This window comes from Meleagris gallopavo, chromosome 4, assembly GCF_905368555.1.
Source record: "Meleagris gallopavo chromosome 4, MGAL_WU_HG_1.1, whole genome shotgun sequence".
Taxonomy (NCBI): Eukaryota; Metazoa; Chordata; class Aves; order Galliformes; family Phasianidae; genus Meleagris; species Meleagris gallopavo.
In genome coordinates this window covers 57,096,399-57,112,666 of record NC_139407.1, presented here as the reverse complement: position 1 = coordinate 57,112,666, position 16,268 = coordinate 57,096,399, and positions in this window count along the sequence as shown.

The following is a 16,268-nucleotide window of genomic DNA, read 5'->3' as shown; positions in this document are numbered from 1 at the left end:
CATGGTTAGTGGGCATGGGTTGGACTGGGTGATCTTAGTGGCCTTTTCCAATCTTAATGATTCTATGATTCTAGGATTTTTGCAATTATGAAATTAAAACATGATTGCTTGTTTAGGCTGCACATTTGAGCTGTCTGAATTACTGAGGATTTAATTCACTTTCTAAGCCAGAAGAAAAAAAAGTCTGTCTTATCCATGTCCTAGAGGAGGGATCTAACTCCCAGTTAGCTGAAGAAGGGCTGTAGCAGGCACTGCAGATGTCCAGGACCGCTATTTTCTTGCCTGCAAGGTCTGGGTCAGTTTTGGAAATGTATGACAGTATTTTGTTTGTGAATTCAATGCAGGCTTGAATTTTTGCTTAGTTACGCTACATGCTGTATGTGAAGGTAATAGAATCTTTGTAATTTCTAACAAAACACAACACTATTTTTTTCTTCGTTGCTTAACGTGGTAGGTCTATGATAACTGTCACTCTTCTTACACGCAACGTACACAAAGCCAGCAATATTATAATACAAAAAGTTAAAACTGTTGTGGTGTGCCAAAGAAATGACTGCTCATTTTTAATAAGCCATCTGTTTCATTTAGAAATTGGCTGTTTATAAATTTCCTTTTGTCAGTAAAATATTGGCTTCTACTCGTAACATTGAGGAAAAACCCACAGCTAATAAACCGTATTCTCTTTCCACCATAAAAAAAAAAAAAAGAAAAAAAAAGAAAAAAAAAAAAGAAAAAAAATCACAGACGAACAAGAACTTCAGGATGAGCCATCACTTTAAGTATTTGGGGCCAGGTGAGGCAGATGGATTGGGCGAGGAAGGGTGGCAGTACCTGTTCACCCCATGGGGAAACCTTCCCTTGCTGGTGAGTTGTCATGCCTGGGAGAGGTAACAGGGAGAGAAGGGAAATGGGGATCTCAGTAATTATGGTGATGGTCTGCATTTCCCGTGATACCTCAAGGGGAGATCCAGCGAGCAGCATATTCATCAGTGAGATTTAAAACAAGTTGATGATGTTTAAAATAGGCCTCGGTACTGAAACTGCTATAAAAGTTTATTGCTGTAATGCCATTTCCGAGGGCAGAGAAGACGCAGCAGAAGGTCATATTTCAGCAGCTAACAGCTGAGTTTCCCTGAGACTTCTGCTTGAGAAATTATCCTGATGGTGCACTGGGGAGGACTGCAGCACAAAGGGAGAGTGCATGCTAGACAAAACAGAAATAATATTTAATGGACAGGACTGGGAGGGTTGCAAAGCAAAGAGGGGCTGCAAACAAGATGCTGTGGTACAGACGTGGAGCATCATGATGTGAGGAGCTGCATGCAGATTGAGCTCCTTATCAAAGGGAAGGCTGAGCGATGGCTTGGAGTAGGGGTGCTTAATGCATAACAAAATGCCACTCAGCTCTTTTGCAAGAGCCTTGCTGGGGATTTTTCAATCTTGCTGAGAAAGTCATAACAAGATGGCTGCAAATTGAAGTTAGATAAAATGAATCCTGAAAGAAGATGCAGTTTCTTAGCAGGGAGAAAAGGAATAATTTATCAAGGAATGTGGTAAATGCAGCATCTCTTGATGTGTTTATGGCAAAAGTAAAGTACATCTTTTAGGAGAATATTTAATCAAGCACTCAGAAGAAGTTATACAACTAGCTTGTGCAAGGGGTTATGCTGGGTGGTTATGATTATGTTTTCTTGGCTTTGGAGTCAGTGAATATATGAAGATCCCCATTTATTTTCCTCCATAGAAAGAGAATAAAAAACTCTTCATTGTCCCAGCATATTCATTGCTACTGCTGTTCTACATTAAGAAATGCCTATAACCAAATTTCATTATTTAGAGTTTTTGACAGTTGCCTGCAGTGGTCAGAGTTTATTCACATTCAGTAGCTTTTTGCCTGGAAACATTCCGGTTGGGGCTGGGTGAGGTTGGCAAGTATTTGCTCTCAGAAGTTAAAATCTCTCCCAGTGGTTGCTTTGTGCATTGTTTCTATTGTTTCTACCTGATAGTCCTGCTGGGGGGCAGGAAGGAGTTCCTGCCTCACCAAAGGGATGTGGTGGTCCATGTTTTTCTCCTTGTGCACTTGACATCGGTGCTTATGGCTGGTCCACTCCTGTGTGAGTTCATCCAGAAGAACTATCTCATCCTAAGCATGGAACAGCAATGATGCCTGAGGCCACCTCAAAGCAGCTTTGTCCCATGCCAGGAAGGCTTCTCTGCTACCTTTTTGGGGAGAGAGATCCTCAGAAGTGCAGGGGGGCCTGGACAGTTGGCTCCCGATCCTGGCTCCTCTTGGGCACTGATGGTCATCTGCAGCCCTAGGGATGCATGCAAGGGGTCATGGGATGTGGCCTCAGGTGGGCACCCCAGGGGTAATATGCAAATCCATGTTGTGGTTCAGCTGCTCTCTCCCACCACTGATAACACAAAGTGTGTTAATGTCATCTGTCCACCCTTCACTAGCACTGCAGTGCTCTTGCAGGGTTGTAGGAGAATGGGGCCACCCCATTGGGGCATAACAGTTGAGTGACCCCCTCACTGAAGTTCTTGATGGCAGTCAAACATACTCAGCAAAGCAAAAAAGTAAAATGCTACAGCTTTGCTGTGTAGGAAAACAAATTAAATGATATGTTTGTCTGCTTTGGCCAAACACTTTGAAGTGACAAGAAAATCATAACATTATTAGAGGTAGAGTGACTGTGTAACAGAAAATAGAACTCTGTCCTCCTATGAAATCATCTAAGATACAGCAAAACTGGAGACATTTGATCTGTTCTACTTAGAGAAAATATTAATCTTAATATTAAGCTGAATTATTTCATTCTTATAGTAGAATTTGACTTAGAGAAACAGATATTTTATCACACTGTTTGTTTTGAATGTTAAAGAATTAGACTTTAATGAAAGCAATTGTTTTGTTATGCACTTGATTGAGATGAAATTCTGACTTTACTATCCAAACAACTTTCACTTATTTAGCAGAAAAATCTGGATCAGAATTCTACAGTGAACTTGTAAAAATAAATAGGGATTTGGTTTGCAAAAAATAGTAACAAAATCATCTACTCATGTAACTAAATATCTTCTGATTTGAAGGCTTTTAAATTTATTTATTCTTTCTTTTATGGAAGCTTTTGATAAAACTCCTACATTGGGTAATACCCATACTGTTATAGTGTAGGAACAGTGGGAAGTGGAGTTCAAATTTCCTTACTGGAGCACTTCTTTGTAAAGCGAGAAATCAGGCAGCATCAAAAATAAGATTTTGAATGGTACCTTCATAGTCCTATAGTTACAGATTCATTTAAATACTTTCCACAATTTGACTGATTTCTTTGTTGAACACAGGTCTTAATAAATCATGTATGTTTCTGTAGTCCATTAAGTGAGGCACAGCTCAATGTTCTCCTAGGAACACTGGGTGGAATCTTGGCCCCACTGAAGTCAATGGGAGTTGTGCCACTGGCTTGAGCAGGTCCAGGTTTTTCACATCAGGTTTGAATGTGCGTGACTGTTGTGCTGGATTTTCAACCTTAATGTTTGGTTTTGCACTTATGTTGGAAAAGAACATTTTAAATCCTATCAGGAAGGAAGCCAATGCGTGTTCTTAAACCTTTGGTATTATTTCCTTTGGAAGAGCTAGACAGAAAATAATATATATTTTTTTCTTTATCTGATGGCAATATACTATACTGTAATGAAAAGCATTTCAGCCGGAATTCAATTTTATTTTTTCATATATGTGTATTTGCCAGTGTGTATGTACTACTGATGTTATTTCCTACTGACTTAAAATACAATTAAATGCACTCATATTTATGGCTATTATTATGGGCGACAGGCATGATAGGATGCTTCTTTGTCATTAGAAATTGAAGTCTGGTAAGAAAATCTTTCACTTCTTCAGCTCCTGCAAATTCACAGCAGATTGCCCCAGTTCTCCTTTCATTTACAGCGATCTGACTTCATTAATTTAGATCATAGTAAATCCTGATTCAAAGCAGGATCAGGACCAGCATTTTGGCAACTGGCCCTGTCTATGAAAACAAGTGTTTGGTACAAAGTGGTAGTTTGTGTCTCTAAAAAAACCTGTGGGATTTTGCTTCCCTGGAATCAGGATGTCACCAAAATGTGCTGGGGCTCTTCCAGAGAAAGCTCAGTATGCTTTCCTGTGATTGATGGAGAATTGCAGAGAAACAGAAAATGAAAAAAGACATCGCTTGCCAGTTACAGAGCAATCTGATGTACTCAGTGTTTGCAACCTTTGCAAAAGTGAGTTTTGTTTGTGTGATTTTTCACTGCTACTGCAACTTCTGTGAGGGAAGAGTGGTGGAATCTGTGCCCAGCACATCACAGGCAACGACCTAATCTGACAAAATAGAAGAGCAGATTTAATTTCCATTTAGTGTGAGAGACATTTAGCATCTTTGCTAAGCTGTAATATGGCACTGTGCTGAAATCCATAAATGCATAACTTTCCTAAACTGCAAATTTATTTATACTGAATTTGCTAAGTTTCCATAAAATTGCTGTAGAAGCTTTGTGGCACCAGAATTCTACATAAATGCAATTTGCAGGTTTGTCACTTTTTCAGCTATATTTTCCATCCTTCTCATCTTTGTGTTACAGAGAGATACTGACTTTATGGAATCACTGCAGAAAGTTATAAATGATGTATGAAATGAGAAATCCCTGCTCAGAGCACAGAGCTTAATCTATGCTATTTGCTGCGAAAGTCAGCTCAGCTGCAAGCAGAAAAACCCACCCAATCCAGGAGCTACAGCCTAAGAAAACCAAAGCCCACTCTGAATATTTTTTCTCCACTTTGTACCTGGGATAAGTTGTGGCACTATGCTGTAAGGGAGGGTAGGCGTGCCCAGCAGAGATGCACTGCACAGGCTAGGGATTGAGCGAGAAACTTCTGTGCCTGCATTTAAATGGGAAGTAGGGATATTCGCTGCTGCAGTGAGCTGAATTCATCCCACGCATCCCTGTCCTGCTCAAGCCAGGCAGCTTTGCAGTTATCTGCAGTAGTGTAGGGCTGTGCTTTGTGCTGTAAGTCCATTCCTGCAGCTTGCTGGGGTATAGCAGTACCCAAATGAAGGAAAACCTATCCTGGAGAAAGGGCGCTGCAAGACCACTATGGGAACACCATGAGAAAGACATTGAGGCTCTAGAGAAGGGCAAAAATCTGATGAAGGGTCTGGGGCACAAATCATATGAGGAATGGCTGATGGAGGTGAGATTCTTTAGTCTAAAGAAGAGGATGCTCAGGAAAGACCATATTGCTGTCTACAACTACCTGAAAAGAGATTGTGGCGAGGTGGGAGTTGGCCTCTTTTCACAGGTTGCAATGACGGGACAAGAGATGATATCTTTAAGTTGTGCCAGGGGAGGTTCAGGTTAGATATTAGAAAAATTTATTCTCTGAAAGAACGATGAAGCATTGGCACAGGCTGCCCAGGGTGGTGGTGGAGTCACACTATCCCTGGAGGTCTTCAAGAAATGTGGAGATGTGACAGTGAGGGACATGGTTTAGTGGGCATGATGATGATGGGTTAATGGTTGGACTAGATGATATTAATGATTCTATTATCCTATAAATTTATGTATATTTATACTTTAGCGCAAAAAATCCCCAGCATTCATCCCCTTGAAAAGTGATTTCCCCTCCTCGCTGGGATGTTTTCAAGGTCTTGCAGAAAACTCCATCTTTGCTCTTGGGCAAGGGAAGTTTCTGCCTTTCAGTGGTGCCATTCTCTAGGAGGAGCTTCTTGCAGGTCCTGCCATCCTGCCGGGCCCAGCTCCGGATGCCGTGCATCACAGTGCAGCCCAGGCCTGCAGAATGAAGTGTTTAAATGTGTGCAGAGGGTCAGCTTGAAAAGACAAGAATTTATTTACAGGACGATTGGCCTGCAGTCTAGCACACAGAGCTACTGCTTGATTCCTACATAAAATAGATGACTTGGCACTTGGCAAGTACTACAGTTATTGCTAAAGAGGTGTTTCTTGGCTCATCCATCTCTTGCAAGGTGCAGAGGAGTTGTGGCAGCTATATAAAGAGTTTGGGGAAAAACAGAGACACATGAGTAATGGAGCAGTAAAACCTAGTTCAACTCCTTGGCACTTGCAAACTCACAGCCAAGTCCTGTAGCCTTAACTTGGGGAAAAAAAAGAACATCTGAGGAGTTCAAGAATCTCAAGGAGACTTTTATGAGGGGTACTCAGTGGTGATGTTCCCTGTTCTTGGTTGCAGGCTGTGACTAGGAGCAAGTGACTCCTTTTAGCATCATAACTTGCACAAAATTAATTGGAAGCTTAAACAATTCTAACAGCCAGAGAAATCTGCCATATTATTAGGAGCAGCTTTTAAAACACTGAAAAAAAAAAAAAAAAAAAAAAAAACCAACTATAATCAAGCACTAAAGCACATCTTGGGGAACTGAAGGGGTTTATAAATAATCATTAGAATAAACTGCTCCCTGCCATGAGGCACATCTCTTATTTTGTCTACTGTGTCCCTATTGGCTTTTTCAGTGCATCATCAAGCATGGATTAAGGTCAAATAAATTTAGGATGAGCAAACACAACAATCTTGACTAAGTTTCCAGAAATGTGAAGGACATGATCCTCTGAGGGAGAAAGTGCAATGTGTTTTATTACAGTATTTGGATTTCAAGACTGCTTCAGTAGATGATGTCTTAGAATAAAGATATTGACAACATCACTTTGTCAATAAATATACATATAAAATTTAGAATATGTACAGCTATGAAAACATAATGAGGAGCCATCATTGTAGAAGTGAATATGCTTTCTTTCAATTTTCAGAGTACTGTTCTTACAACATTCACATCTAAAATTGTGTTGGTTGCACCAGGACTGGTGGCTCTCCTTATCTGAGCAAATATTGTGTTGCAGAATCTTGTTCTTGACTTTTCTCTTAAAACAAGTTAGGCTCCCAGACCAACGTTGGTTGTTTGTTTCCAGTATGATGTAGTTCATGCATCGTTTACAGCAATGATACCAAAGCATATTCTAACTATTAGTTTAAAAAGATCTTTCTTCTTCCTTGTGCTTATCCTCAGACATATTAGCAACATACCTTTAGTGACAGAATGAGGGGAAATGGTTTTAAACTGGAAGAGGATAGATTTAGACTAGATATTAGGAAGAAATTCTTTACTGTGAGGATGGTGAGACACTGAAACAGGTTGCTCAGCAAGGCTGTGAATGCCCTCTCCCTGGAAGCAGTCAAGGCCAGGCTGGATGGGCTGTGAGCGACTGGTCTAGAGGGAGGTGTCCCTGCCTATAGCAGGGGGTTGGAACTAGATAATCTTAAAGGCCCCTTCCAACCCAAACCATCCTATGAGCTTCCACCAAAGCTGTCCAGTCACTGCATTGCAAAGGCTGGGATTTTGGTCTGTTGTTGTGGAAGAGGCTCTCTCTTCCCTAAATGGGGAGATGTAGATGCAGAGAAGTCCTTCAGAGCACCAGAGCTGAAGGAGAGTGGAAGGTTGGAGTGATAGCCTTCACAGTCCTATCTCTTGCACTGAGACAAGATGAAGGATCCTGATAGCCTCCTGGAGAGATGGATGGCCAAGCCTGAACAATTAAATCTAATCAGAAGACATAAATGAATCAGGTGCAAGGAGTCCTGGTGGGAGGCCTGCACACCTAGGCAGGGAGAAAATGGGTTGATGGCTGAACTAGATGATCTTATTGGTTTTTGCAACCTTGGTTCTATGATTCTATGAATGTGAAGCTTTAGAGAAGGAAAGAGGAGTGTATGGAATACAGTAAGGTGCCAGCTGCAGGCAGAAAAAAGCTATTAACTGCAATAGAGAGCCATTTCCTTACAGAGCAGCCTCCAAAGAAGCTCTCTGCTCTTCCCTAACACAGGCAGAGGGACACTTCCCAACTGCAGGAGCTCTTGTGCTGAGACAGAATTGCAGGTTCCCCCAAGGAGGCCAGCTATTGATTGCAGCCTGTCTTCTCTTTGGCAATGTGCTGAATGCATTCTTCTCTCTATGCTGTTTTTCAGCTTCACTTCTGAGCATTAGTTACCAGAATTTTGTTGACCTCCTACAGGTTTGCCTTATGCTCTTGTTTCTCAACTTATCTTATTTATTGATGTAGCAAGTTTTTTTTGTTTGTTTGTTTTGAGAATAGAATCTGTATATTTCTGTAGCCCTGCACACCAATCTCACATTTTGTAATGGGTTCTGCATTGAGCAGTTGTTAGCTGTTGATGCTGTTTTTTTGTGTTTGTCAAGTTACAATATTTTTTTCATCTGTTCACTTCTAGCATCCAGAGTGATTAAAGTGAGTGGGTGTGAGTACAGGTCTATAATGTGTCCAGTGTTTGTCCAGACTTTTTTCTTTTTCTTTTTCTTTTTTTTTTCCTTTCCTTTCCTTTTTTCTTTTTTTCTTTTTTTCTTCCCCACATTTTTTTTTACTCTGCTTTATCCTCTCAAGTGCAGGAAGGGAACTGATTGCAATAAAAGCAGAAAAAGATGTATGGTAAGTTCCACTTATAAATAATGCCACAATGCTTTGCCAAATAATGTAAGACATGGCATGTTGCATTGTTCTGTTCCTTTCATAATCTATCATGCTATATGGCCTTAAAAAAACAAGACTATTACATGGATTTCTGCAGGGTAATTGGCATTGACACACATATATTGATTGAATAAATGAAATAACATGCACAGTTCTGACAATCTTTGCAGATTTGTAAGATTATAGTGGAGATGATTCTGTCTCAGCAAAAAACTCCATAGGAATTTCTAATGAAGCCCAAACCGGTTCATTAATATACATATGTTTGATATTGCTGCCCTAACAATTGAGTTCTCCACACTGAACACTATAATATATATTGTAGTGAGCTATATGCCCTCAGATCATTTCTGTGAATTACAAGAAAATTATGGACTAGAGAACATTTTATTATTGTGCTTTTCATCCAGAAATACAGCCTTTCACTGATGAAAATTGAAAACACTGAAAATTAAAATGTAAATGCATTTATCATTCAAAAAGCGAGGAAAAAATTGAATCCTGAACTTTAACTGCTTTTACATTTTAGTTCTTCAAAAAGCAATTTTCATATTTACATCTCAAAAGCATGAGTAGTCAGACTCCACAATATCCACTGGGATTCTTACTAATGAGTGATTATCTGTTGCTGGGGGTCTGAAAATTTGTTTTAGTAAAACAGTATTGAAAACTCAGTGTTTTTTGTGTGTGTTTGTGTTTTTTTTTTTCTAAGAGACAAGCAAAATAACGGTATGTTTATTTTGTGCTTCTCTCCCTTCTGTTAAATGTGCTCTTTGTGTTTATTTTTACAAGTCAGTACTATAGTAGATAGGATGAGAATTACTCCTATCTTTGTAGAGAGGAAAGAAAAGCCAGAGAAACTGTGACACATCCTAGAATTATTTTTACAAGAAAACTTAGCAGTTAATAAACTGAGTAAAATCCATAATTTAAGTTTCATTGATGCTGGTCTAATTTTTTTCCTTATCTTCAGAAAAAAAAACATGTAGCTCTTTAGCTGGCATCCTGCCTTGACTGATGAAATGTTAGCATTCCTTAAGAAGAAGAAAAAACATATACCAAAGAAAGCTGAGGGCTCAATTTCTATGGAAAAAGTGTGTTGGATGAAGCATGGAAACAGGTAGGCTGTGCAGTACACCGAGACAGCATACACCTATGGTACTGCTGAGCCACGTAAGGAAATAGAGGTTGATTGTATGATCTGAATGGAGACCACACTTGTTTGTGCAGTCCTTACAGTCAGAATAACTGACTCCCTGTAGTTAAAAATCCATCCAAATCCCACACAAGCTAGACAGGTAGAGAACAGATATAAACTTTGTATGGTATTTTCAATGCCATTGTAATCCTTTTCTCTTTCTTAACCCTGGAAATATATTTTCTCTGGTGTGCATTTTCTAAACTCTTTCATTCTGGGTAACAATGCCAGACGTTCCTTGGCAAACTACCCCTCTCAGACCAGCATGGTGATAGGGTGCTGATGCTCCTGCCCGTGTTTAAATACAGAAGAGCAGCCAGAAGAGCAAACAGGCACTGCTCTTCCATTCCTTCCCTTCCCTGCACACATCCATGGTGGTTTTTACATAGGGGGATGCTTCAAGCTGTGTCGTCCTGCTTCTCCCAGCCCTACATCCAGCACCTTCTGCTCCAGAAGGACCATATCAGATATGTGATACCTCCATGTGTTTAGACAGAAAATCTCCAATTGGCCTGGAATTATAAGGATGGAAGCATTTCTTCAGTCCCTTATAAGAGTTGTCCCTTCTTGATAAGAGGATATCACTCTCTGTTGCTATGGTGAAGGATGAGTGCCACCTGTGGCAGACCCTTCCACCTCACTGTGCTGACAGAGGGGAGGTAGCCTCAGGTGGGAAATGATGCTGCATCAAGCAAACCCATTTATGTTTTTGCTGTTTTCTCCTTGGAATGCCCTTTATTAGGTTATTAACATGGGCTCATTAATTTCAAAGACTTTTGTGTGCTTAGTTTGGAAGAAATCAAACTAAGCATCCAAAATGAAGTAGCTGTTTTTTGAAGCTTTGGTGTTACCATGCCTGTCTCACTTAGCGTAGCTGGAAGACAATTTTTGCCTGTTCTTAACAGTGTTAAATATCTTTCAAACACTAAGATGATAAGCACTGGAAACTCATACACTGAAATAGTGGAGAATCTTCTGGTTCACTTTTCAAAGAAAATAGCTTGTCAAGTAAAGCAATCTTTAAATGATTACCTATTTTTCTGAAAATATTCATAGCATTTTTTTTTCATAAATGAAAGGAAATCTGGTCTCATTATCTTTCTCTAAGTTACTCAAAATTGTTCTAACTTTTTTTTGTCAAAAAAGCTGGTTATTGTTAGTTCTATTTCTGTATTTAATATTTCTTTTTACTTTGAAAGGAAAATTACTTCAATGCTTCAAATGCTTCAGACACTGAAATATTTTGGGCTATCAAAACAGAATACAACAGTCACGATCAGAAGCATTTTTCTTTAGCATGTAAGCAATTATTTCTATAAAATCATTGGTATTCTTATGATATAAAAGACATGTTTGGCAAATTTGTTTACATCTTTCCAATGTTTTATGCATTTCTTGTTCCAGTTTCATCTTTGTTATTTCTGTTCCCTTGTCTTTCTTGAATTTATGATTAATGTTTCTTTAGGCAGGAAAACAAGACATTCCAGATCAAGAGTTATGCAAAGCCATAGCATTTTTTGAGAAATAAAATGAGTCAATAAAATATCAGTATTCATAGCAAGTTTTCTTTCCATGCAAGAGATCTTGTAGGCAAAAGATAAGCTTAGTCTAAAATTACAACTCTCCAAATAGGAAAGAAACACAGAACAAGCAATGGATGTTCATGGAAAATTCCAGACACCAACTAGATCTGGATACTGTTGATAAAAAGGACAAAGAACTAATGGCATGGATTTAATGGATCAAGTTTCTCTTCTGCAGTTCATCTCTTCGTTAATGGCGCATGAAAAGTGAAGACAAGAGATTTGGACCAAAGAGCTGCCAGAGACTAAACCAAGCATTACCTCTTGAAAGATTGTATCATTGATGCTTTAAATTAAAACTTTATTGCCATTGTAAAATGTCTGTGACTTACCCAGAAAAAATAAAAGATATGATTTTATATATGATATATAGATAGTGGTTATTATTTTTTCAACTAAAGACGTGTCTTTTCTTCATAGGAGTATCTGAAATGAAGGCCTCAACTTGCCCTTCTCAGGTGAGGTTCCTGGCCCAGGTCCTTTCCCGTCTCCATCAGTTTTGTTGTTTCTTCTGTAAGAGATGGAGCAAGTTTTGAGTCACATACTCGCTTTTTATTCTAACAGTAAAAAAATAGAACCGTATCTCAGAGGACTAAATAATCATTTTCCAGCTTGTATGGGATGCACACATTGCTCTTCCACCCAGGTATAGCAAAGAGATGCCCTTTGATAGAACCCCTCTCCATCAGTCTGCTCCACACTCAAAAGTCTAAGATTTTGAGACAGAAATACCAGCATGAAGGTTTGGTCAGTGGTTTCTGAGCTGTAAAATTGAGAGGCTCAGCACATGGGGAGGACCTACATGGGTATCTGTGGAGTGAATCAGCTGCCTGTTCTATAGCTAAATTGAATGGTCAGTGGCCAATTTATGGTGAGGTGCTTGCACAGACTGCCCAGAGAATCTGTGAATGCCCCATCCCTGCACGTGTTCAAGGTCAGGCTGGATGGGGCCCTGAGCACCCTCATCTAGTGATGATTTAGTGGTTGGCAACCCTGCCCGTGGCAGGTGGGTAGAAATAGATGATCTTTGAGGTTCCTTCCAAATCAAGCCAATCGATTTGATGATTGAAATATTCCTTTTGCAAAACAGAAGTCAATGTTTTAATGAAGATGTAGGAGTTTGGAGCTCCATGCTATAACCCAGGAGCATTCATGTCCAGCTTCAAAGTATTGCTGTACAAGGGAAATATCTGAATGAAACATTTCTAGTCTCAGTGGCACAGCTTAGCTCCAAAGAACAACTTTATGCTGGATAGAATTGCCCTCACAGGCACTAAACCACAAGACCTCCTGTTTCTGAATAGCAGAAATACTCTCAGCAGAGAAATTTGGACACCTGTAATATCCAGCCAGCATGAGAAACAGCCACTTCTCTGTCAATAGCAGGGAATGTAGCATTTGTAACAGAACTAATAGGACTGCTTTCTAGGATAGAGTTTGGGGATATCATTAAAAACAAACAAAAAACAACAACAACAAAAACCAGCAAGAACTCCAAATAGGCAAAATTAATGTGCATGTTCTAAAACTGGTAATTTTGAAGTTATTTTCTCCAAAACTCCATAACTGCATGATATATGCTGTACTGTTTTACAGTGAAAGCTGGATCTCTTAGGGGCTCAGTCTCAGCTTCCTGACTGCTGAAGGGGATTCCAGCCCAAATCTTTTGCCTTTCCCCAGATGAGGGGCCCAGCCATGACAGTGATGGCTGCAGAAGGCAGTATGGGATATGAGGGGCATAGAGCAGCTGTCTTCGACTGAAGCTGTTCCACCATGAAGTGAAACCTTCAACATTCAATAGATCAAACAAGGACTAACAGGAAATACAATTGCATCATCTAGCAATTTGTACAGTCACCTGGCAGAAGAAATTTGCATGCCATCCCTATGAGCTTTTGTATGCAAAAAGTACTGAGCAAATTTGAAAACAGTGTATCTAACCCTATGTTCTTTGTTTTCCCCTTTATATAGAAGAATCATGGAATCACTAAGGTTGGAAAGACCACTGAGACCATCAAGTCCAGCCATCAACCCATGCCTCTGACTGGTCTAGACCACGTCACTCATTTGTGACATCTACCCTCTTCTTCAACAGCTCCAGAGACAGTGAGTCTACCACCTCCAATCTACAATTGGATTGCCTATAAGCACTGCACGGGAGGATCCCTTATAAGAAGTATAAAGCTTTTCTGTCTGAAAGCAAAGAAGGAAATACACTCAGGAAGCTGCTGTATTTGCCTCATGAGCTATGCTTAAGTTGACTTGATGATTCCACAAAATAAAGAGCTGCTTATAAAACATCCCTTAATTTTTAGAGAAAGTATGAAATCAAAACCAGTTGCTAATAGACGTGGAAGCTTCTATGTATCTCTGCTACAATCTACAAAGAAATCATAGGCAGCCTGAGAGATTACTCAGTTGCCCATACCCAGTACAGATTTCAGAAAAAACTCAAAAGGGTGATGATTGTCCTTTCACCCCATCTCTGTCTTTTCCTGTTCTGCACAGACATCCTTGCTCACACAGCTGAGAAATTCAGCTCTCACTGTGTTTCTGGTTGAGTGTAAAGATTTTATTCAGGCTTTTGCCCTGTTTCCTGAATTTGAGCCTTTTGTACGATACCAACGTGCATTTACAGCTGGACAACTCCCAGTATAGAAAAGCAGTATGCAGAGCTTTTCATGAGGTTACAAAATGAATCTTAAACTTAACAAGCCATTGTTTCACTCATTATATGCATCTTCAAAGAGCCAAGACCAACCTACGCAGTGCCACTGTTCTGTGCATTAATTTACGGCTGATGAAAAGAGATTGTTCTTAAAGCAAAAGCTCTATTGTTCCAGCCCTGTCCTGAGTCTGGCCGCCCCGTGTCACCCATTTCCTGCAGGAGTCACAAGACCCTGGAGGGGTCATTACGCCTTGCTAACAAGTTTACTTAAAGGATGATTCACTCGTTGACTGGCACTTTTTTTTCCCCATTTTGTCAGATAGATGAATGCCATAGCAGCCAAGGACAGATGAAGGTTTGAAATATTAAAAGCAGAAGCCTCTTGCTAAGTTAACATAAAACCAATTGTTTTGCAAACATATCTCTGAGGAGAAAATAGGCTAGACATTATCATGAGAATTTTTTTCTAGCTGTTAAATTTTGTTAAGATGCAAAAAAACATATAACAAAACAAACACCCAAAAACAAAGCCACAAAACCAATATCCAACAACAACAACAACAACAACAACAACAAAAAACCAGCAAATCTATCAAGCAACTCAGTTCTCAAACTTCAGTCTTAGGACAATTCTGTTTGAAATTGCCACATGATTCAGTTTTAAGTGATTTGCATACCAAATGCAAAAAAGTGATTAACTGGAAACTTCCCCCCTCGATCCCCTCAGAGACATATAGTGAGACAGCAACAGAAATGATGGATGCAGTGGATGATTGCTTGCTGAATCAGTGTGTGAGAGACTATGGTAGGAATAATTCATGTCAAGATATGGTCTTAACTAAGACATATTAAGAACAACATCTTGGCAAGTTTAATATCTTACATGATACACATAATCCATGACTTCCAAGGCATATGATTATCACAAAACATGATAGTTGAGTAGAACTTCAAATTTATGAAAAGATCTCAAGAGGTTCTTGATCTAACGTTAAAACAACCTTTCACAAAACAAATTTGAAGTAATTCTGAAGTGTGATATGGCCTTATCTTTATCCAATACTGCCTTAGAATCAGCAGTGATTCCTTAGGGAAAGTGTGTGAGAATTGAATGTTGTTTCTGCATCAGAACAAAATAAGAATTTTGTTAACTTCATGGTCTTTACCGTTTGGGGTTTTTGTTTTATAGTTCGTTTCAGGGGCCTTACTACTTTATTAGAGTTCTATAAGTTAAAGTAATATGTATGTATATATGTATAGCCAACATTGAGAATATATGTCACACATTGCAACAGTATTCTGCCAATTTAAAAGGACAATTCACTACATGATACGGGGAATGCCTGGAGAAGATCGGACATCTCCCCTCCCCTCCGTACTCTTTGTTTAACAAGAATTCCAAGCAAATCACCATATCAATAGGACAAGAAGAGCACTGAGACACCTTGGAAGCAACAGGATGGCAACTGACTATGTCACACATTGCAACAGTATTCTGCCAATTTAAAAGGACAATTCACTACATGATACGGGGAATGCCTGGAGAAGATCGGACATCTCCCCTCCCCTCCCCTCCGTACTCTTTGTTTAACAAGAATTCCAAGCAAATCACCTTATCAATAGGACAAGAAGAGCACTGAACACCAGATAACGATCCAATTAAATCCTCTGATAAGATTGTGAACCCGGAGTACCCAGCAAGTGGGGAAACGGGGGAGAAGGGGGAGGTAAGGGAGAGAAAAAGAGTATAAAAGTTGTCATGCTGTGTCCATAGGTGCGCTCCTGCTTGCGGGACGCCCGCCATTGCAATCGCGAATAAAATCTGCTTTTATCAGAAATACCGTCCTGGCAAAATTATTCGGATATTTCCAACAAGTGGAATAACAGTTGTATAAAACAGGTGAAAGAGACCCAATAAGCAGGATAATAAGACATTTTGGATGAATATACATCTCATACACACAGAGGATTTACTGCTTTGTCATATAGGGAATTCCCTAAGGCAAAAAATAAATTAAAAAAAAAAAAGAAAATCAATCCATGCTATCTTTACAGACATAAGTTTCATAGGAATTTCTTTCACCCGTTCTTCAAAAAGGAAATTTTACAACACTTACAGTATAAAAATTAGGCTAGATATTTAATAAATACAAAAATAAAATGATTGCTAACTGGCAAAACTGGCATTGTTTTCAGTTTGTGATTGCCTTTTATGCAATGAGAATCAAGTAAATTATGAAACAGCCTTGTGGTCATT